This window comes from Protopterus annectens, chromosome 2.part0 (assembly GCF_019279795.1).
Source record: "Protopterus annectens isolate FY-2018-M chromosome 2.part0, PAN1.0, whole genome shotgun sequence".
Lineage (NCBI taxonomy): Eukaryota > Metazoa > Chordata > Ceratodontiformes > Protopteridae > Protopterus > Protopterus annectens.
The window spans coordinates 1,595,840,749-1,595,864,824 of NC_056728.1; positions in this window are offsets into that span (position 1 = coordinate 1,595,840,749).

The following is a 24,076-nucleotide window of genomic DNA, read 5'->3' on the forward strand; positions in this document are numbered from 1 at the left end:
CAGGTTTGTTCTTATACATATATTTCTGACAGTTATGATGTCTGACAATCAGTTGTATGTCATTATGTGCTGCCTTAACTTCTGGGGTCATCTCACTGATTTGCCAGGGGGACAGGATGACAAGCAGGGGACTTACACAAATTATCTGGACTTTCTGACAATATCTGTATGGTTGTGGGGTATGATTCTGCATACAGCTTACTACCACTTCCAGGATTCGAACCATGGCTGTGTGCTAAAAATACAACACTTCACATCTCAGTCGAGTGTGCTATTTGGATTATGTTGTCTAGCTTTTCACTGTTTTCTGTCTAAGTCTCTTTCAGTTTTACAATATGACTTTGTGATTACAACAGTCATATAAGGACATTCCTACACATTTTATTTATGTAGCACAGTGTGGGTAACAGTGCTTAATACAACAATACTATTAAGAGATTGCAACACTACATTACCATATGATACCAGAGTACACACAAGCAGTCCAGGAGTTAGACCTTTATTGCCAGGCTGTTAACCTTTTATTTACATACAACCTATATGGGACTCTTTCTGCCATATTGTCTGGTTTATTCAGTATATGCCATACACGATATGGGTTTTATACTGGCAATTAACTTTCTACTACTTTTAAATTTATTTCTTATGACAGCTCATGCAAGATTATTACTAACCTGCCTCGCGATGCAGCCTCTGCAGCCTGCAGGCATGGGCTTCCCAATTCAGCCTGCTCGTCTGCCGCTGTCAAAGACATAAGAGGAATATTTAGCCATACTTATCCATAATATACATGAGCTGGCAATTATTAAACAGATAGTAGAATGATACTTACACACTGCTGGGACATCACCCGTCTGCCTAGCTTCTTGGATCCACTGATCCAAGAGCTCCCTCTTTCTCCATTTCAGGTCGGCATAGTGATGCCTGACCTGCTCACCAGTTTGAGGGATCCTAGTGGCACAGGTGAGGTCAAGGGCGAGATGGTCCCAGGCTTCCGTTTTATATTGGGAACTCTGGTACTGGCCCTGCAGCAATCTCTGGTCATAGTCTTTAACAAGAAGTCCTGCCATGACTTTGGACTCCTGGATGCCCCAGTGCTGCGCCCGGAAGAGTGATCCTTCACCCACACCGGCCATAGTGCCTACAAGAGGAAGCTGCAACCAGTTATGAGATGTATTCCTGCCTGTGGGGTTTAAATAAGGCTGATTTCCTGCACTTTGCCGTGATTGGACAGTTTTGAAAATGCTAAGCTATGGGCAAACCTGTTACCTAAGGTTGGCATTGCTTAAAGAAGTATACCAATGGGCAAACTGATTTAACTGGTCTACACATTGCTTACACCTAGCAAGCAGGGGTGTGCAATGCTTAGCGTTGCTTAATTTTAAATTTGCAGACTATTTGCTGTTTGGCATTGATTTATCATTCATTACATGTTATATATTTGCTTAGTATCCATGATGCATGTGTACATACGCTGTATGGGGTCCTTGTGTTTATTGGGGGATTTCACCACTTTATTACAATTACACCTCACATCGGGACTTAATGCTGTACTCCAATTCACATATTTATGATATGTAGTAGGTTATACAACATAACACTGTATACAGATTCCTTTCACATGTAAATTGTGATTTTGCTATAGTGAGGATCTGTTTGGGGATACCTCAGTCATACGTATTGCTGTGATGGCTTACTGCTTAACTACTGTGACTGTAGTGTACAGGGTCCTGGGTTCAGAACCTGCAAGGGCTGTTTATTTTGTTGCTGGGCATGACAGTGACTGATGGATACAGAGTGATTAAGGCACTTTTAAGCAGTTGTAAGTGGGTTTGTGTGACGGTAAGCAATGCTACTTTCCGGTTAAATATGCTTACTGGGAGTTAGCTTCAATATTGCTTAACACCTGTGTGTGCATTGCTTACCCCTAAGCAAATGGGCTTAAACCTACTTACTTCTGCTTAAAACTACTTACTCCCACTTACCCCTGCACTAATTTAAACAGAAAGGAAACAGCTCTTGGGGAAGTGGTGGATTTGGACACTCTATGGATTTATCATTCATTACACATTATACCCTCATTTCATATCCCTGATTCATGTGTACATATACTGTATGGGGCACTTGTGTTTATCTGTGGATTTTACCACATTATTACAATGACACCTCACATCCGCATTTAATGCAGTACTCCAGTTCACAAATATATATTATTTACTAGGTTAAACAGCAAAAAAAAAATGTTCATAAAGTGATTTCACATAGAAAATGGAATTTACTACAGTGAAAATCAAACCGGGAATGACTGCTCACAAAGCAAACGCTCTGCCCACTACACTACTGCAGTACTACTTCAATTGCATGTATCTTGCTATTTATCTTCTTGTGCCATTTAAGCTACAGTATGCGTAGCTAACTAATGGGCAAACCTGCGCACCGACGGTTAAATTTAATCTGTTTGATAAAAAAAATCTCTACTGCTATTTTCTCTTGAAAGGGACAGGTTTCACTTATTGTGTGGATTCCTGCATGCATCTGCACATTTGGCAGACATCCTAGCAATCCCCCATACCTCTCAACCTCTTCAGGCACACTATCTGGACAAAGCTTGACAAATTGTGGTACAACTACAGACATACTTTCATTATCGCTCTTATAAACTTGGGACAGTTGCCAGGGTAACAGGATTTGTTTTAATATACATTTTATGATGAATTTGAAATCAGACACTGAAATGTAAGCATTATTTACTGACTTCAATCCTGAGATCATCTCACTGATTTGCCAGGACAATTGGGGTGCTGTATGGGTGTGACGTGGGCATTCTGCAATGATTTGTACAATTGGGAGGTATGCAGCCTCCTATGAGCATTCACATTCATTATAATTGCTGGGTGGCACTTCCTGAGTGCAGAGGCATGTGTATTGTGAGAGCTCTGCTCTCAGACACACCACCTGCACTCGTCCATGCTCTGTGTCCATTTAGCAGCAGAGGCAGATTGCCATCATTACTATGCATGGTGCGGTGCCATGCTGCTCTTAAATGGATGTTTCCATGCAGGAATAAGCTATTCCTGCACGGAACCTTATTGAATCCCGGGGCTACACAATATCATGCACGCACCTGAGCAGTACAAGAGTGAGTATTCAGGACTTTGGATAAAAAAAGTCCTCCAAGTGTGACTCTTCCCAGTTCTGCAAGTTCAATTACTTGTTTATTAATGAAAAGTACACTTACGGAAGGTATGTCAAAGTGAATAGGCTTACTGACAAGGTTTCAGTCACATTTATTGACTTAGGAGAGACGCTTAATGTACCCTTTTGTAAAATATTGTAATAAGATAATCGTCCTGTGAGGGCAAAGTGGCTGTAAGTTGTATCAAATATATACAATGGGGACCTACAGAAAAAAGTTAGGCTTAATAGAAACTGTAGTACATTCATGGCACAAAGGGATCACAATAGAGTAACGTACACAAAAAAGAAAATACAATCTTTTCTTGCGGACATTTGTTTGTACTTTCTCTTGCTTCAATACCCTAACTTCTGCAAGGATAATATTCAGCAAAACTTCAACCGTGAAAGGACAAATGACAAGTGTGATAACATGGGTATATTGTGCTTGAAATGTAAACTGTCAGAAGTACAAAGTTCAGAACACGTGCCTCACTTTCTATACACTACTATGTCAATGTTAAGGTGGAAAACACTGTTAATCATCAAAGTGCTTCATGCTAATGCTGTGGTTTCAGGGTTCAAATCGAGGGAGGTTGACATCTCTCTGTAAGGAGGGCTCTTCATTCCAACATTTTGTGTATGTAAGACCACCAATCTGAGAAATCATCACAGTGATTTATGATATACATTTTTTTTGCTTCATCTTTTGCATGATGCTGGGCATTGCATATTGAGATTCATCAGCTTTGGTCATTACTGACTTACAGATTAATTTCCAAGGCAGAAGCACAGACATTTATTTTGCATATACAAAGACATAGCCGTCAGCTGTGCCAATGGGACTGTCAGTAGTGTGCTTTAGTCATCACTTTGGAGAGTACTGAATACAAAAAATACACCCATCATATAACGAGTCAAAATAAAGTTTTGTCATTTTGTTTTACTGTTCTTGAACTTAAAGTACACTTGTAAGATAAAGGATGAATGTTGAAATACAGGTGTGTCTAATGGATACTAAACAAGTTAACTATCTGTTTCAAGTTTTCACTCATACCAATGATCATAGTAAAGTTAAAGCACACATGCATGTGTATGATGTTACAAATTGCTCTTGTGCAAAGGTATGAGATAGTGCAATTAGCTACATTATTGTTTAGGGAAATATGAAGAGGTTATCAACCCAGGTATAAACATATGCCTGTACATGGCTTCAGTGGAACAATAGTTTCCATTACCCCAAGTGTATATTGAACTGATGTATGCTGTGTACAGCATCATGTCCTGTAAATATTTTATGGCCCCTTCCTTAATGATTTGTAACATAAATACCTCACTTGTTTAATGAATACTACAGGTCATCACATAAAGTCAGCATTTTAAGAGTTTTTTTTATTGTTATTTGCACATCATTTAGCATGGAACACTAACAGTATGCGGGAATGGCACTACAGAACTGGCATTTCACATTCTATGGCAAAAACTCAAAAAAATACATATGTGCTAAGGCTTTGCCATTAGCTACCACAAATATGCTTGGCTTCGGCATGCGTCATTTAGCACTGCAGACTAAAAAGGAAACTGTTCTACAGGAATGCAAATATGCCTAGAATTATTAATCCAATATAGGTACACCTCAATGTGCAACAGTTACAGGATTGTCAGAATTAGGCTTAACTTTAGTGTAGTTGAAAATTGTATACCTCAGTTTACACCCCAGGAATGTCAGCTCTCCAGTCACATTAACAGTTAATACAGGGAATAAAGAAGTTCAGGTTTATTTCTATCATGGGATTAAGTCCCAACTGCTTTAATTCATAGTTTTTACAATTTATGTGTCAGCAAGCCATTATGTTCATAGGTGAGTACTCGGCTAACTGCCCTTGTGAGCCATTGTAAGCTTAGCCAATTATCTCTTGTGAGACTCAAACCCTACACCTTGGGTTTGTAAGGCAAATACCTTAGCCATTAGACCACCCTCCCAAGTAAAGTTGCACAAGGACAACAGTGATTGACAACAACATCACTAAGATTGCAATGTCATATTTTTGTGACAATGCTCTAGTTATGATTGCCATCAGCCATCGAAGATAACATTCTCAGAGATACCAATAAATCTTTTGAACTTTAACTGAGATATCATCATTATACAGCAATTGATGGAGTCACTGTGGAACATTTGTACATACACTGATCAACACACCTGGCCAAGTCGTACTGCAGTGTTTCATACCTAAACTGGACATTGCAGAAATCATACCCACATTTCATTTCATGTGTGTGCTTTGTATAGTGCAAATCCAGTTGTCTAGCTTGTCTTTTGTTGCATCCAAGCTAGTATATATATGAAAACTGAATAGGGTTTCAATTCCCTGCCATTTTCACTGACGACTTTGAGAAGACATGACACATGATGCTGAGGGTAGTGCTTGATTTAGAGAACAAATGTGGTATCAGGAGAAATCCAAGATCTTTGCTGGATTCCTTGTTAAAAATTTCAACCATAGACTGCTGCAGGACAACCATACCAGGTTCCAGCACAAAGCTGAGACTTGGCCAAGTGCAACTGGCATCCCACATTACTGGTAAACAAGGTCATCACCTTTAAAGTGACTTGAAAAGGTGTGAGCATGAGCTCCTTCACTGATGGGAGGAATGGTATAGAACCAATGTCCCATCTAAGCTGTTTAAGTATAAGTAGCCCATTACCAGCCAGTATAATACTATGGCTTGCCAACATATAAAGATGTTCATTCATTACTTTTCGGTTCTGTAAAGCTTCTGCAGAGATAGAAGGGAACAGGTAGGTATATAAAGAGAGACTACAATGTCTCAGGAAGGCATGGGGTAAGTGTGGCTCAGTTATGACTGATAGCCATTTATTAATAGGTTCATAGGTTCATAAGTAGGCACTAGGCTATCTGCCCTAGGGCATTTATAAGCCTAGCCAGAATGTTGGCGTTCATCTCCCTTTTAGACTAGATTCCTGAGCCTCTGTCCAGCAGGGCCATAGAAGTGATCCCAGGAGTAAATTTACAATTACCCATCCACTCATCAAGATCTTGAAGAGGGTCAGCGATGGGCTCTGCCCAACATGGACTGGGATTCTATTCCAGAGCGAGGGAAGCCTTTGGGATATAAATATATCCCTCCAGCATGTCCTGTTTATTGTTGTGCTAAGGTTTAAATCCCTGGAGCATGTAGTTCTAATGGATTTGTTTTTCTTGAGGCGGAGCATGTCCACCAGTTCCGGGTTAGACATGGCCTTAAATGTCAGGCAGAGGTCTCCTCTGAATAGGCAGTAAGCAACTGACTAGAGCTGGAGCTTCTTTAGTCGAGCTGCATAGGGCATCTGTTTGAGGCCCATGATCCTCTTGGTGAGGTATTTTTGAGGTCTCTCCAGTTGTTGCAGGTGTCGGGTAAGGTACATCCCAAATGGGGCCTTGTACTCAATTATGGGCCTGATGAGCGATGAGTAGAGGGGCACAATGGCCTCTCTTGATCTAGATGTGAACCCTTTTGTGAACTATAAATAACTCTGAATTTGAAATTGGTTTATCTGTTCTGATGACATCTGTACATAATTGCTTCACAGTCATAAATGAGTAGGCATACTCTGTATGTAACAGACATGCTTGCTGGAATAGCTCTTGAACATTGCATTAGCAAATGTTTCAAAGTGCCTGCATGTCAGTTGAAATCCAAGCACCAGCAATTAGTGTGTATTACCTAAAAGCTTATTATTCTGCAATCATAAAGTTAGAATAACATTAAAATAATTTAATGTGAAAATGTTATGAGTTGTAATTCATGAAGCATACATGCAACAGTCACACAGCTCTTTGTATAATGTGTATAACAATGATGAGATTAATATGTATTTTAACACACATGCATGACTTCACATTCATATGTGAATATGACAAATCTTCACATATTTCTGTTGCAATATGCATGGACTGTCATATATTAAAATTAAATAGCATTTATGATATTTTCTATGTTGTATCTTCCCCTACCTTAATTCTCCCTTTTTTTATTTTACTTTTTTTTGTAATGGCATTTAAGCTATAATTCCAGCTGCAACATGAACATCCACCAACACAGGGAGTTAGATTGGCCACAGGAAATCAGACCACCATCTGTCCACAGGGGGCTGTGGCATCGCCGCCACAGACAGCACATGTACCCAGCACTTCTGGGTCAATAACTGGCAGCAGTGCCTACACAACTCCTGCAATTGCCTGTTTCAGCTCTGCCAGGTAGCCCTGACTCAGGGGCTGGTGCACTGGCACCCATCCAGAGTAGTGCTAGTGGTGGTGATGACTACATCAACTGTCAAGTACTGACAGGGCTGGTACAGGAAATTATGGAAGGGGGCTTTGGTGTCACCATTGGCAAAATTGAAAAAAAACCCTGCATTGAATAGACAGATCAATGCCCCATCTGGTACTGTCCAATGTGTCTGTGACAGAAGATGGTGATGACAGATCAGAGGGTGAGGACTAGGTTCTTACTGTACTCATGCTGGATGCAGATACACCTCTGAAGTCATGGTGTTCCTTCAACCTTCTGTGTCCATTACAATCCTTGTCTGTCTGTCTGTATTGTATGTCCTGTATGTCAGTACCTGCTATGCAACCTACCCTACCTAATGGCCTCTTACAGCTAACTACCTTCCTAAGCATTTATCTCTGTCGAAGAAGAAAAAAAATATATATATAGGGTACCTGTTCCAAAAAAAAAATATATATATATATATATATATATATATATATATATACATATATATATACCTTGTACATAGTTCTGCCCTTCACTTATGTGTGTGCATGATATACTTCATTTGGTCCAGTTGGCTACACAACATTATCTAGTTGTCTGCATACACCCCTGATGTGGTGACTACCCAAATTCCTCTGTTAATACAGTTAGCTTGGGAAGAAGTGGCAGCTATGGTGCTCTCCCACCACCATCTTGCACATTCCTTTATTCTTCCCCAGAGTGTTCTTCCCCTTCCTTGTCTACAGTTTTCACAATTCCCCTATCAACCCCATCTCACGCATTTAATCTGGTCAAAAATTAGATTCACATACCATACACATGGCCAGAAATGGCCCATAACCAAACTCTCTAATTTTTGTCTTCAGCATTTGCTTGATGTTTGGCATCGAGCAACAATGCTAAGTAATGTGTCAATGCCATATCCTATGGAAAAAATTGAAGATTTTACCTTTGGTTGTAGTAATATGGTTCAGATTCAGCGACTGTGCTTGCCCCTGCTGCTTGATAGAAAGCAAGACTGAGCACTATATATGATTAACAGGCTGCAAGGTTTAACGGATATCATATGGGATGTTTCATTTCTCATTACCTTAATAAAGTCTGATGCTCACATACTCTCTTGCTTCTTTCTGTTCTCATTTTCCCTTCGAATGTGTGGCTTTTACTACCTGAAATATGATTTGCTTTGTAGTGTGCTCAGATAATGCACAGGTCTATAGAACATCGATGTGAATCAGAATGTGTTCAGATCCAGCAGTATGTTAAACATTAGATACATTTGTTTTTCTTTCTCATAACATTTTATCTTGTGAAGAATGGATAGGTATGTTAGTTCCACACCAGTATCCTGCTTATTCCTTTATGTAATCTGTCAGTACGCTACCCCTGCTTATACCTTTCCACCTCTAAATGCAAGACATGGACAAAGCTAAAAGCAATGGGGAGTGAAAAACTCAAAAACTAGGGAAATATTTCAATCATTGCTCTTATATGCTCAGGAAGTTGCTAGAATAAAAAAATAGAATAAGCATGAAATTTCTGCAGGATATAAAGTCTGATACATAGATGTATGTTATTACGTAGGCCCTTGGGCCGATAGCCAAGTACCTACCTATGAACCTATGAACATATGAATTACCACATAGGTGGCAGTACACTAAACACCAAAAGTGTGATGAGAGACTTAGGGACACAGGTGGACAGTGGTCTCACCTTCAATAACCACATTGCCACAACAGTCAGGAAATCCTACTATGTGGCACACCTCATCACTAAGGGCTTTTCATCTAGAAAGAAGGAGGTCATTGTCCCACTGTACTCATCACTCATTAGACCCATTATAGAGTACAACACCCCATTTGGTATGTACCTCACAAGACATCTGCAACAGCTGGAAAGGCCGCAGAAATACCTCACTAAAGAAATCACAGGTCTAAAGCAGATGCCCTATGCTGACCATCTAAAAAAATTCCAGCTATACTCTGTGGTATATCGTCTACTCAGTGGCGATCTCTGCTAAACATACAAGGCCATGTCAAACCCTGAGCTGTTGGACATGCTCCACTTAAAGAAATCCCACTCTCTCAGAGCCACATGCTCCAGGGATCTAAACCTTGTCATCACAATGAACAAAACATGCTGAAGGGATAGGTTCCTGACCCAGAGACGCCCCATACTCTGGAATAGACTGCCCATACATGTCAAGCAGAGTGCCTCCTTGGCTCTCTTCAAAAGGAACCTTGATGATTGGATGGGAGATAGGAAATTCACCCCAGGGATCACGTCAGTCGCCCTGCTAGACAGGGGTCCAGGGAAGTAAATATTGTGGGAAGAAATATCCAGGGAATTGTTATGGCTAGGCTTGTATAGGCCCTAGGGCAGATAGCCTAGTACCAATCTATAAACCTATAAACTTATAAACAATAACATGACTTAATCATCTGGAATTCTGCAAATATGTGAACAGTGGATAGGTATGACCCTGCAGTATTCATATTATGAATTCTTTATTGTATTGATCATAACAGTTTTTTTAAATTGTGACACAACACACACAAGTACTGAAATGGCTCAAAATCAGACAGGTCTTTAAGAATGTACTCATTATTTGCATGATGGTTGACATGGAGTAGCATAGACCAGGAAACCGCTGTTTCTGTTGGGTGAAACTTCTAGCCCTGTGAAAACAGCCTTGAGTGATTTTACATTTGCTTTTCCATATTATTTTACTCAGGTCTTGCTGTATGTAAATATCAGAAATAAGAACACTTCAAGACTAAATACTGATAGGACAAAATATATCTTAACTGAAAACTTAAAAATGAATAGTAAACATTAAAATAAGAATAAATTGCTAAAGCTTAGACTTTCTCTATAGCTTTTTCTAGATCAAGTACATATACACTCTTTCTGTTCATCTTTCTTCTGGGATGCAAACTAGCTGCAACAAGACTATCAGAATCAATCCCTGATGTGACATACAGTCCAGATGCCCCAATCTCCCTCTTTCACTTTTTCATCCATGGAAATCCTTGTCTTGTGTCACTGCTGTGCAAAAAGTATCCATAGCTCATTCTTTGCTGTGAAGTCAGAAACAGTCCTAGTTATTGACAGTCTGTCAATGTGGGACAGAGCAGGGACAGGAAACCTCAATGTTGTTACCTACTTTGTAACATCCATATTTACAAGATTATACAATTTTTGAGTTAGCATACAGCAGTTCTGAGCCTGGGTCATAGTCAAGGTTTTATTCCTCTATTCCATGGAGCCAGACATATTATCCTAAGCATAGATATTTTCAGTATAATTATCATTTTCAACATGTTGTTATCATCAGTAATGATTAATCTCGGCCCCCTTCCCTCCGCTCTTGAGGTGAATTTCTTGATGTCCATGTCTTGAATGCAAGCTGCATATGATCAAAAACCTAATCATAATATTTTAAGTTCTATTTCTCCTTACTGATCTGTCATGCTCCTTAAATATTTCTCTGACCCCACTCCACCATACACCGACTGAACACCTCCCCTAACATTACACAGGCTGCATAACATCAAAATTTCTTCCGTATACTATCCTTTTGTATTCAATTTGGCATGTCTTTTACATTTTCTATCAAACTGTCAGTGTTTCATTTGTCCTGATCCCCTTCAATAAATCATACCACACCGAAATGGCATATGACAACACTTCATTAAAACATTTTTATTCACAAATTTATTGAACAACATTCATAGATTTATTAATCACCACATAAACATCCATGTAATAGTTTAACAGGGCATTGTATCCCACTCATGCTGTCACAAACTAAACAGCATTGCGTCAGCCAGTCACTTACTCTCACTTATCAGAAGCAGCATACCACCACTCACTTTCATACCCAAACAACCTCCTTGCAATTCAATTCCCAACTTCAGAGGGGGGACAGAACAGGGAAAAGCCTGCCCCTCTTCTCTGCTTACCAGCCTGATGCAAATCTTTCACCAAACCTTCCAAAAACAAAGCCAGATATACATTAAATAAATCCAGTCCTAACTCACTCTGGTATATATCATCTCCCCTAAACCAAACCGGGTTCCTATCATCACAATCCCTATGGACTATCATATGAATACCCAAATACATCAAATACCTTGACAACCTAAACTTAACAAACCTATGGGCTCTTTCAATATCTATAAAACTGCCAACATTCCTCCAGAACAACCATGGCACTATTTCAGACCACACAATACTTATTCCCAGAAATCTCTTCTTTAAAGTAGCTAGGTCCTCCAATATCCTAAACACCAACTGGCATTTTGGAATACCTCCCAAATCATTATCTGCTAATGGAGCAACTAAAACCCATGGAATACCAAGCCATGACTTATGTCCAAAAACTCCACCAAGAACTGATGCCATCTGAGGCCTTGGATGCCATGCCATATGACTCTCTACCCATAACGATGTAAACCTAGCTTGCTGCCATATGGCCTTACTGCAGCCAATTTCACTGCCAAATGAATAAAGGAATGACCCAAAATGACAACCTGTTTTCCAAAAAAAAAAAAAAAAAATTTAGCAACAACCAAATTACCCAATTACCTAATGTAAGGCAAAAAGGCACCTGAAGACCACTGACCTACCCTCTTGATAATCTCCCCTGACCTGCCTTCTCTCTGCAAATCAGAAGCCCTTCTGATGCAAAATGAATAAGTAGGAAATCCTCTCTCCCCAAAAACTAAAACACTGAAATGCCTTTCTGATCACACAAACAAATTGATTGCCTGTTATCACCCTACCCCCTTTTGACCAAAAAAACAACTTCTGTGGACCCCTGCATGAGACAGCTGTAACCTCCCGGCCCATTACATTGGGCACATCGACTCATCACTGTCCTTCCCTAAAACAATCTGCACTCTCCTCCCCATCTGATCCATTTTCAATCTATGCAACCATATCTCTATTGCACAGAAAATACAGTCACATCCTGCCAAATCAATTCCCCCAACAACTCTGACACGCTAAACGCTCCACTGTACATCAATATTGACAACAGCACCCACAAATTATAATCTGCTGGGTCCAAAGTTAATAATTATAAACTCGGCAACAAAACCTTAAGCACCTGCCTCTTCAACGGCCATCGCCTATCAGCCCTATCACCAGCAACTCTACTCCACCCTTTCAACATACGAACTACTGTCCAAGATTTCATCAAATCCTGTAACTCTACCACCCACACAAATATGCTAATGGCAGTAAAATCCACCTTAACTGACTGAACAGCCTTCCCTTGCACACAAGCCTAAGTTAATATTGCAATAACAATTTCTCTGACCAAACTCCCTCTTCCTCAGGTAGCTGCAAACAAATTTATCAAACTCTTGTAAAGCCCTCCCATACGCCTCCCTTGTAGAAGCTGTCCAAGACTGGTGAAACAACTGTCTTGTTATGTCAGTCAAATCTGCCACACCTCATCTGGCAACACCACTGGTCTGTCTGTTGCTTCCAGGGCTAACTGCTAAAACCAGTGAAACTGAAAACAAGACAAACTGTCTGCAATACCATTCCTAGAACCTGTCACAAGCACAACTGTAAAACAAAAGTTTAGCAACAAACTCTGCAAAAACAGTTTTTGTAATACTAACAAAAGTAGTCTGGATTTTGCTGTTTTTGACTGTAATACCCACACTACAGCAAATACTATCTGAATGAAAAATTACCCTCCTACGTCACAATCATTCTTGGCACACTACTGATCCCACCCAAATATACATCAATTCCAAAAAGACCACATCTTTCTTCCATTCATCATTCCGGTAGTCTGGCCATCAAGGTGCAAACCATTCCCCTTTAAAAAATGATCCCATCCCAACATTCATTTCCATGTCTGTAAAAAATTGCAACTCCCATTGAAAACCCAATCCAACAGCCAAAACAAAATACCATTAAATTGATCCAAAAAGACAGCCACAATGCTAGATCAGCATGAACAAGCTCACCAATCCTCACCCAATGGTGTTTGCTTCTCCCGCCTTTTAACAAAAATGTCATGGACCTGAAAAATGTACAGCCAGAATAAATTGCAAGCAGGCAAAATTCATTAGCCCTAAGAGCTCCATAACATCCCTAATCCACACTTTGTCCTCAGCTATCACCCAAGCAATCTTTTACTTCAGCTGTTCTATCTTCTTGAGTGGTAGACAAAACATCTCCCTGCCCAGCATCCACTAACAATCCCAAAAAACACAATGCCTTGGCCAGGCCCTCCAACGTCTGCATAGCCAACACACAGCTCCTCCCACACACCATCAGAAACACCCACATATCCTCCATGGCTGCTTCAAACACTTCATCCCCAATAAAAAAATCATCCAAATAATACCCAGCCTTCTGAGTGCCCACCCTTTGCTGCCAAATCCAATGGAATGTGCAGCTAAACTTGTCAAATGTAGCAGAGGCCTCTGAGAACCCCATTGGCATGGCCTTGTCTAAGTAAAACTTGTTTTTAACCACCATGCCCAATAAAGGCCACTCTTTCTTCTGTATCGTTAGTAAACAAAAAGTCGACTCAGTATCGTCCTTCACCAACTATGGATCTGTAAACCCAATAATGACTTCTACCATGTTGTCCAGTGAAGCATACCTAACTTTTGCGTCCTCTTCAGAAAGAAAATCATTAATCAAATTCTCATCAGGATAGGACAAATGATGACTCAAATGAAACTCACTAGGTGACTTCTTAAGGACCAAACCCAATGGTGGCACCTTGAAACTGCCAAAGGGATGACGATGAAATGTACCCAATAACCTGCTCCTGCATGCTGCTCCTTCTCTACCAAAACTTGCGAAATGTCCTCCTTCCCCATACTGAATGTAAATTCTTACAGACTGAGCCAACCTTTTGAATTCCCGACTTAATTGAATACCCCAAGGAAAATCCCTTAAGTAACTCCTCTGCAGCTGCCAAATGAAGATATTGCCTGAGCATGTGTTTCAATGTCCAGACCATAATGGGTGAATGTGACACCCAGTCTTCCTCTCTGCCCCCAAAAAGACACTCCTACCTTCTGTCCTCAAAAATTATCTCGTCCATGAAATCCTTGAAATCCCTGGAACGAAGGAGGTAAAGCCTCCGCATTAGTCAGAAATGGACCCGAATTGACCAAATTCCCTTCATGGTGGCCATACTGAACAGCTGGATGTATGCCTGTACAATTTGAACAAATGTGCTAGAACCTGCATGCTGCCCATGAACAATGCCCCACATTAAAGGCCCAGCACACACCAACCTCCTAGCTTACCCCATCTGCTAGAGGCCACAGTTATCCATCATGGTGGCTAACCAAATGTCAGAGTGCTTAACTTCCCAGTGCAGTGACTGATCCACTGCTTTCAGCTTATGGAACCACTGATCATACCACAGCCAAGCATTCTCAGCCCACAGTCATTGCGCCTCCTGAATCATGAAAAAATAAGCCAAGGGTGGCAATGCCATGGAGTTATCCATTTCCAGCCAAACTGCCATGCTGTACACAAAACCTAACATCCAATTGTCCCACGCCTTGCTGGCAGCTTACCCCCTCTCCTCCACTCCAATGCCACTTAAACCGCTATGAGGTCTTTTCTATTCACTTTTTCCAGTTCCAACATCCATTGCACTCCCTCAGCATCAATTAATTAAAAAATATCTACATACTTGCTTTTGCAGATCTTTTTTTTAACTGATGTCGAAATTTGAGGAGTCAAAAAGATAACCCTTTTGCCTGACCCAAGGCCTGAGTAGCTAGACAATCCCCCAGCTGCATCCCAAACTCCAAACTAATCTCTTGTTGTCGTGACTTAGCCCCATATAAGCACAACCCCAACCTCCCTAATGACGATCCTAAGCTACCCTCCCCACTCTGTGCATCCCACTGAACCTGACCACCTCCCTAAACATCTCCTGATCCACCATTGTGTCTGCAATCTCCCCAGGATGCTGTAGTGGCTCCCTACCTCTACCTACCTCGGCCTATTCTCAAACCACACAAAGTCAGCCATGTCTACCTGAACCTCTAACAGAGCAACATTACCTGTAGCTTCATTGTTCACAGGTCCAGCATCCAGAATGTCCACTGTGGCACTATCCACCAACTTCTGTGTCCACTTCCCTGGCCCACTGACCTGCTCTTTGGCACCTGAACTTGTCTCTTCCTTCTGGACACACTGGGCTCCTCTGATGCAGGAGACTCATTTGGTAGCAGCTCTTGAAATAGCTCCTCAGCTTTCAATAGAATGGCTGGCCATCTCTGTCTCAAACTGTGAGTTCCAGCCATCTGCAAAAGAAAGAAAACAGTAAAAACTCACCCCAACCGACTTAAGTTTTGCAAACCCTGCCATGCCTCTCACCTTCTACACCACTGAGAAACTCACAACCCTGTACCCTGCATCTGTGAGACAACACCATAACCATTACACCAATCTCCCTACCTGACTAGCTTATTCCCAACCATGTGTAATAAATACTCTGGCCCTTGACTGGCCATCAACTGTGGAATATGCTGACTAGACTGGCTATACTATTACACTGGCAGTACAATCTTGCTATGTCCTCTCCAACTAAAACAGCAATGTTCCCATTATGCCAACCCTCATTACTCCAATAAAAGGTGTTGCATTAACATGAATTATCTGCCCATCCCACATGAGCATGCAGGAGGAAGCTCAAATTTCTACCATTATTTCCTAAATGCAACTCCAACACCAAGCAGCTATTTCCCTAAAACTGTATGACCCGAAGTAACACAGGCATCCATCAGGCACAGGAGAACCCAAATAGGAAAAGGGTGTTTGTCAGATAAAAGAAAATCCCTACTCCCACAGCTGTTAATGCCCCACTGTGCCTATGCGGCACTCAACCATTACTCATTGGTGCCTTGCAACTGGCAAACACCCACAGAAAGGCCAACAACAATGTTCCCAAGCAACCACCACTAAAAAATGCTGACAAAGACACAAATTAACCAATAATGAGTATAACAAGCCTAGCTCTCAACCTCTTAGCTCAAGAAATATGGACAAAGTCAAAATGATAGAGTGACAAAGGATGAAAAAATAGGGATGAATTTATATTGCTGTTATAAATGGAGAAAGTTGCTAAAATAAGAGGTTAATTCTTCAGTGATTTGCCAGAAAATCACAAATTTTATGAGGTACAGACTAAAATTACAAATAATATGACATGCTATGAAAACCTGCACAGTTGAGAGGTATGTACATCAGCAGCCTGCTGATTCAATGGTTAAAGCAGCTCTGACTGCAACTGTGCATGACCAGCAACTAACCATTACTTGCAGCTGCTTCTCAGCCCTCAAGCAGACAGGGAAACTGCTGGTGTTACAAATCACACACCACTAATGAAAAACTCTCCACTCACAAAAGAGCATCAGTTAAGAAGCCATGTGGTGCAAAAACAAGTACTCCATGCTCCACAACCACAAACGACAATAATAATTCATACAGTGTAGACACCCAGTCACAAACACTCACACTGCCTAAACCCTCAGCCTTGAGAAATGCACACCCCCAGCATTTCCAAAACAGACCTTATGACTCCACCAATGAATTCAAACCGAAGACCAGAACCCAAACAAAGCAAAAGGGAGTTCTGTTTGCCAAGAATTCAATGAAGAAAACCCACCACCAACAGTCTACCATAAAACAATTATCAGGCACCCAAATTACCCTGACCATAGAACTATAAACAAAAGAATAACCCAGCGATAATGCCAACTGCAGCTATTTCTCAAGTGATCTTAACAGGACCTGCCATAATACCCAGGAAACTGTACCCCCTTCATCATAACTACAGTAATAATGCCAAAACAAAACAAAACACACACACACACACACACACACACACACACACACACACACACACACACACACACACACACACACAAGCTCATCCAAGCTTCCTGGCAGTACCTTCTGGTCGTCATGGACATAATACTTACAGTAGCAAGATTATGATGCCTAAATCTGAACTCAGCTACTCTCACATAAAAACATCTAAACCTCTTCTTACACTTATCTCACTTCCTCCCCGACCCTTATCCCTCTAAGCTTAACCCTTTCTTGCCAACTACTCCAACCAACTCCTCCCTTCTCATTCAAACCCCCACATCTCCCCCAAAACCTTTACACCCCATTTACCTACTCCTCCCCTAACAGACTGACTACTTAAAGTGTCTCTGGACACATTGGTTTGTTCCCAAACCTCATTTCTCCTGTTACAAATAGTTTCTCAAATCATAACTCCAATTGATCCACCCTATTAATCTCATTAAGTCATTAATTTATCTCAGACAGGTTTATTCCCCAGTCTCTATATGTAGAAACCTGATGTTAACCCTTGAGAACCAGTCTCTGTGCTGCCTCATTTCAATTTGTGCACAGTTCCCTGTATGTCATACAAAGTATGCTGTATCAGCACTGGTTCTGTTATTTAAGGAACTAAGAAACTATTTACTTTATTAATTATTCAGGGGACTGTTTATTTGATAACTTTGTATTTATGGATGTGTAGATAAAACACTATCATTTTTTGAAAATATTTGTTTCATCAAATTGTAAATATAAAAGGGAATAACAAAACAAAATTACAGGTTTGGTGTCACAAGACAAATGAAAAAGTACTTGTCTATGATTAATGTCATTGTTATCTAATGCAAAAAGCTGCAGTCCTTGTACTCAAACTCAGGACCATGCAGGCTTCAGTCCAACACTTAACATCTGCAGCCACGGGAAAGTTACATGACCATCCCCTACATTAGTATTCATATTGAGATTCATGCTGTTAAATGCAGTGCAATGGCACTTAGGGAGTTTGCACCATGCACAATTACATTAATAGACTGCATCCAATGTCTGTTTTTAGATGCCTGGGTCCTGTCTGCTACCTGGGTGGTACAATTGTGCAGTTTGTGCACTGCCACTGTGCACACAAACCAGATGAGCATAGGCAAAGCCATTTGTGCTAAATGCAGCACTGCACAAACAGTGGCCCAAAAATTAAGAGAGAATAAACAAGTAATAATAGGCAGAAACAGAAATCAATGTATAACAGACACAGTGCAATATGTTAGTACACATGAAATATGCCTACATGGGGGGAATCCATGCACATTCACAACACAGGATGGGTGCCTTAACCCTGTTTTTTACACAAACACCTTTGTAGAAAGCAACAGCACTCGTTCAGCACACTAACAAATTAAACAGAATGTACAGGTATAGTAAAACATTACATGCTAGTTACACATTTATTAAAAAGTTTAGCTTTAAAAATAATGCACTTAGTGATTACACACCCTATTGTGATTATTGCTTGCAAATATACAGCATTGTCTTACCTTTCTGTGTTCCTTGGTCATTCAGCAGTTATCTGACCAGTACTCTGGGACATACAGTGTGTGAACCATTCTATATCATTGCACTTACAATCTCCAAGGATATTAACTGGGAATAATATGATATGCAGTTGCCAGCTAAGGAGAGTCAGGTTGGTTGTTACAAACAAGCACTGCCTCTCCTTTGGGAGGGGTGGAGAAAAGCTGTGTTCCTGCTATGGCACTAACAAGACTGTGTTGGTCTGGTTACTCTGCTTGTTTGGCATCTTGCCTGTTGTTTGATTTAGGGACGGTTGACAAGTCAGGAACTGCAATGTGTATCCTTACTGTTAAACATTTCTCTGTAATGCTTTCTAAGTACAAAAGAATGGTCTAGTAGAAAGATGGTTTTAGGCTCCTAGGTAGTGAGTCAGTGTGAGATGGCTTGTCTCCTAGCCAATGCAAGGACATACTGAGCATGCCTAAGTCTGGATACAACCACACCAGCTGCTGGTTTCACCTCCGACTCATCATTGGCCTGTGGCTGGTCACCTTGGCATTGTCGAGAGGATGTGTTCCCCTTCCCCTTGTTAATACTGCTGCAGCTGTTTCCACATGATTAACTTGGGTAGCATAGCACATACTATGAGCATTGGGGTACATGTCAGTGAGTTGTAATGGAGGCCTTGGCCAGATGTATGTAGGGACTGGCATTGTGACTGCAGTAGCACAAAAAATGCTCTATGACATTACAGGTTGGACCATGTGTCTCATTAAAGTGTTTTTCTGTGTGTGTGTGTGTGTGTGTGTGTGTGTGTGTGTGTGTGTGTGTGTGTGTGTGTGTGTATTTGTGTGTGCGCGTGCATGCGTGCGTGTGTGTGTGTGTGTGTGTGTGTCTGTGTGTGTCTGTGTGTGTGTGTGCGTGTGTGTGTGTGTGTGTGTGTGTCTGTGTGTGTGTCTGCACATACGTGAGTGTGTGTGTGTGTGTGTGTGTGTGTGTGTGTGTGTGTGTGTGTGTGCGTGCACGCATTTCTGATTCCTGGCAAGCATTGCCACACAGGACAGCTCCCAGCAATCAATGACCCAGTATGTTCTGGACGTTGGCACTCTTGCCTCTCAAGAAGAGCTTCCAGGTATGATTTGTTAGACCATCATTAGAATACTGCCTACTATATTGCTTACTATGTTACCTTTTTATGTTTGTATTGCTGGAGCTTTTCTCCTCAGGTCTCCACTGAAAATGGGCCATTGGCTCAGATGGACTAACCTGGTTAGCAAATGTCAAATAAAATAATAAATAAATAATACTATGGCATTCTGAAATAGTGTCAGTAGTTTATATGTGTGTGTCAAGTTGTTTTTTGGGTGGGGGGATTTAAAATAGCTTTAAGCTTAATTTTGAGGTTATCAACTACATTCTTGTAAACATTTTGGTTACTGCAAGTATAGACGATTACAGTTATTACCTCCTATTATACTATTAAATATGGTGCTGTTGCAATCACCTCTTCCTTTACTCATTTCAGGACCATCAGGAATCCAGAGACATAGGGCTCCTGCAGTTGATAAGCATAATACATTTATGTCACTACTGTAGATAAATTCCAAGATATCTGATAATGTGTCCTCTCAGGCCTGCTGCATGTATTGCTGTACTGTCTGCATACCTGTCAACAGTACAGATTTTTGCTGAATGCCCAGATCTTTGACTCATACTTCTGGCCCATAGTTCATATCATAGAGATTTTCTGGCAAATTATTGACAAGTCATTAGAGAGTGAAAACATAAAATAATGACAGAGATCTGAGTTTCAGACTTAATACCCTTCAGAACTGTCAGGCTAAAGTAAAACATGTTATTCTATCAACTTTCTAAGTTAGTAAGAGCAGTATTTCCAAATTGTCCCTATTCTTGGGCCTTTGTCCACCTATTATTCATGGCTTTGTCAAGATGTCTTGCAGTGACAGCAGTGTAAATTGTTTATCATATACTCCAGCATGGTACTGCAGGTATTAATGTGTTCCCGTCTTTCTTACTTTTATCACAGATGATCATGGAAGTGGTTCTGTGTCCCCTGTGCTACCCGATGTCCGTATCTCATCAGATTCTGATGATGATGGTGGCCAAAGTGAGGCACAGCTGTGGGTTGCAGAGGCTGAATCTGACAAAGAGGTTGACAATCAGCAACTCTCCCTCATATTCCCCGTACACAGCTAGTACACCTATGCATCCCCAGTCTGAGGCCACAGATATTGGCCAGGTGGAGGGTGAGGACATTGACCAGGGAAGTGTAGGTACTGCTGCTTCAGAGCCTGTTGACTCTGGCTATAGCCAAACTGTTGGTGAAGTGCCACACAGGAGGCTAGATAGGGCTGCTCAGAGGAGGCCTGCTGTTCCTCCTCCACCTTGTGCAGGTGTCTCTTCACGTGTAATGTAACATATCTTTATGGCTGTCATGGAGGCACAGGCATGTTCAGAAAGGTGCTCCAGAAAAATTCTCAGAGTTGTAGATGTAGCACAGTCTGACATCCATGACTGCCTCCACTGTGTTGTTGATTCCATGGATCGGATGAGAACAACATAGGAGCCTGGTGTGTCTGTGATGGAGCACGGAATATCTGTCATGGAACATACATTGTCTGTGATGGAATGTCTGCTGGGAGGGGATCGTTGGCCCAGTGGGCATAAGTCACAACTACATCTACTGTGAACCAATGTGGCTGTGTCAGATCATGCTCCCATAGTGGTAGTACTTTCACTGCTTCATCAAGGAGTGTGCTGTCCACACCCAGACATGGCAGGCCATGGGGTCATGGTCCTGGATGTTTTCATGAAGAGATCACGTTCAGCAGACATCACTCACCTGCAGGTAGTAGCCCTGCATCTGACATTGGGCATGGAGGTGACAGTGCAATCTCCTGGCAGAACCATTTCCCATGGTCATGGGCGACTACTATGAACTTTCAACTCTACCATGCATGACTCACATCTGTCCAACATACAGACATGTAGCGCTAGCACTGAGCTTAGCTGTGTGTGTGCAGTCACACACTAATATTACATTGAGGGCACCTACACAAACACACACACACACACACACACACACACACACACACACACACACACACACACACACACACACACACACCATTTTCATGGTCCATGTTGCCTACTTCACTTCCTTACTCACACACACTTATGCACCATTTGGGTCAGACCAGGCCTAATGCACCCTCACACAACACCCTGTGCAAGTGATGATAACGGTGCCATATTACTGTTTTATATCTTTTTGATTCGGGGATAGGAAATCTATGTGTCTGATGCACAGTGTGACTATTACCACAAATGATGATGGCATCTACATGTGTGGTGTTGAACTGATGATTGCACCTGTCAGTTATATTTTAATTGTCCAGTTATACAGATGCTACCATCATCATTTCACTAATTTACAGCTGATGCTCTTGTAAGGGTTGTGAAGTTAGCAACTGAAATTTGTATCATACAATTTGAAATTTTCCCTGTAATTATTTTTATTAAAGAGTTATGGTGCACATCAGATGTCACAACATCAGATTCAGATATCAGGATTTTAAGTATGCACTGTACTCATCTCCCATCAAAACAGTAATAAAGTATAACAGTATTTCTGGCATGTTCATCACCATAGCTTCATAGGTACATAGGATGTTACTAGGATATTGACCTGATGGTGTTAAGAAGCCTAGCAATTAAATCACAATATAACATGTGATGTCAGATGTCATGCATGGGCAAGATTTGTCTAGCAAGGACTACCCTTGTCCAGATGAGAAGCAGGGGGCAATGCAGGGCAGAGATTAATAGTTTCACATCATATCATCCAGGCTGTGATGAAGCAGTGCCATGGAGGTGCTCAGCTTGATATGGTTTTGAATCCTATTTCAGAAGTGTGGCAACCTATGGGAGGTGTATCTGTCTCTCCAGCATGTCTTAAATATGTCACTGTACATCTATGGCCCCTGAACAGCTGACTGTAGTCCCAAGTGACATATGTAGGACCAGCATTTCCATCACAACTGGGTCAGATATAGCACTGTAAGGCATAGATAAGTCACGTTGAAGCAGTCTATATTATACTAAGTACAGTGATAGCTGCATCAGTCTGCCCTTATTTGACATGTTTGACACCCTGATTTATATTACATGTAAATCTCTGAGATCTGTCAAGCTTCTGCAGGTGTCTGTTACATAGCAAAGGGAGCATTATATTCTGGGGTAGGCCTGAGGAGGGATAACTATAGGATATTTAGAACTGAATTGGATACTGCTGCAATGGCTTTGCTAATCTGATTCAATATGTAGAAAACCTTCCTCATCACAGTAGGCACATGTTGCAGTCTACTTGTGTTCCCAGGTCTATCAATACAGAATTGGTGATTAGGGTATTCAGGGTATGTCATAACAAGCTGGAACATTGTTAATACCAAAGGAAATGATGATGCATTTGTATGAAGATCATTTAACAGCACAGAGTTGTCATCATTAGTCTGTGTAAGCCCCTTTTGAACAGCACTCACATTGTTAGGAGTTACAATGATAGCACCTAAGTATCCTTCAACCACAAACATGCCTAGACACAGGCACTCAGTTTTGGTCTTCATGTCTGAGAAGTACATGGCGAGCATGAATTGACACAGTTGTGACACTTGTGAGAAATCATGGGTGATGGTTCTGCTGCTAGAGGTGAATTCTCCCACTATGAATGAGTGCTGTCTGTGAGACAGTTTGCAACCCACAGAACAACATTGCAGTTGATATTCACCTGGCTTTGCTTTTCATTGACTCACAAATGTGGGATTGTCTGGAAGCCTTGGCCAAGTCAAGATAGACAAGGTCAATGCTGTACACACATGCTGTGTCTCTGGTCACATTACTAAATACCAGCAGGTTTAGCATGTACGGCCGTCCCTTGAGAAAACCATGCTGGAACAGACGCAGTGTTTGAATGACATCTCTGCTCCTGTATCTGATATCAATGAAAATCCATTCCACTGTCTTACAGTTGAGGGTTGTGAAACTTAAGGGGTTATAAGTACATGTGTATGTTGCTGACCCACCCTTGTGTAGTTGGAAATAGGTCACTGATTTCAAATCTGTGTGGATAAAGGCAGTACTCAGACTGTGATTGAATAGGGTGCTTAGTGCAGTAGTTCACTGGTTAAGAACATTAGGGACGCATGCTAGAATGTCATCCAGTCCCATGGAGGGTGTG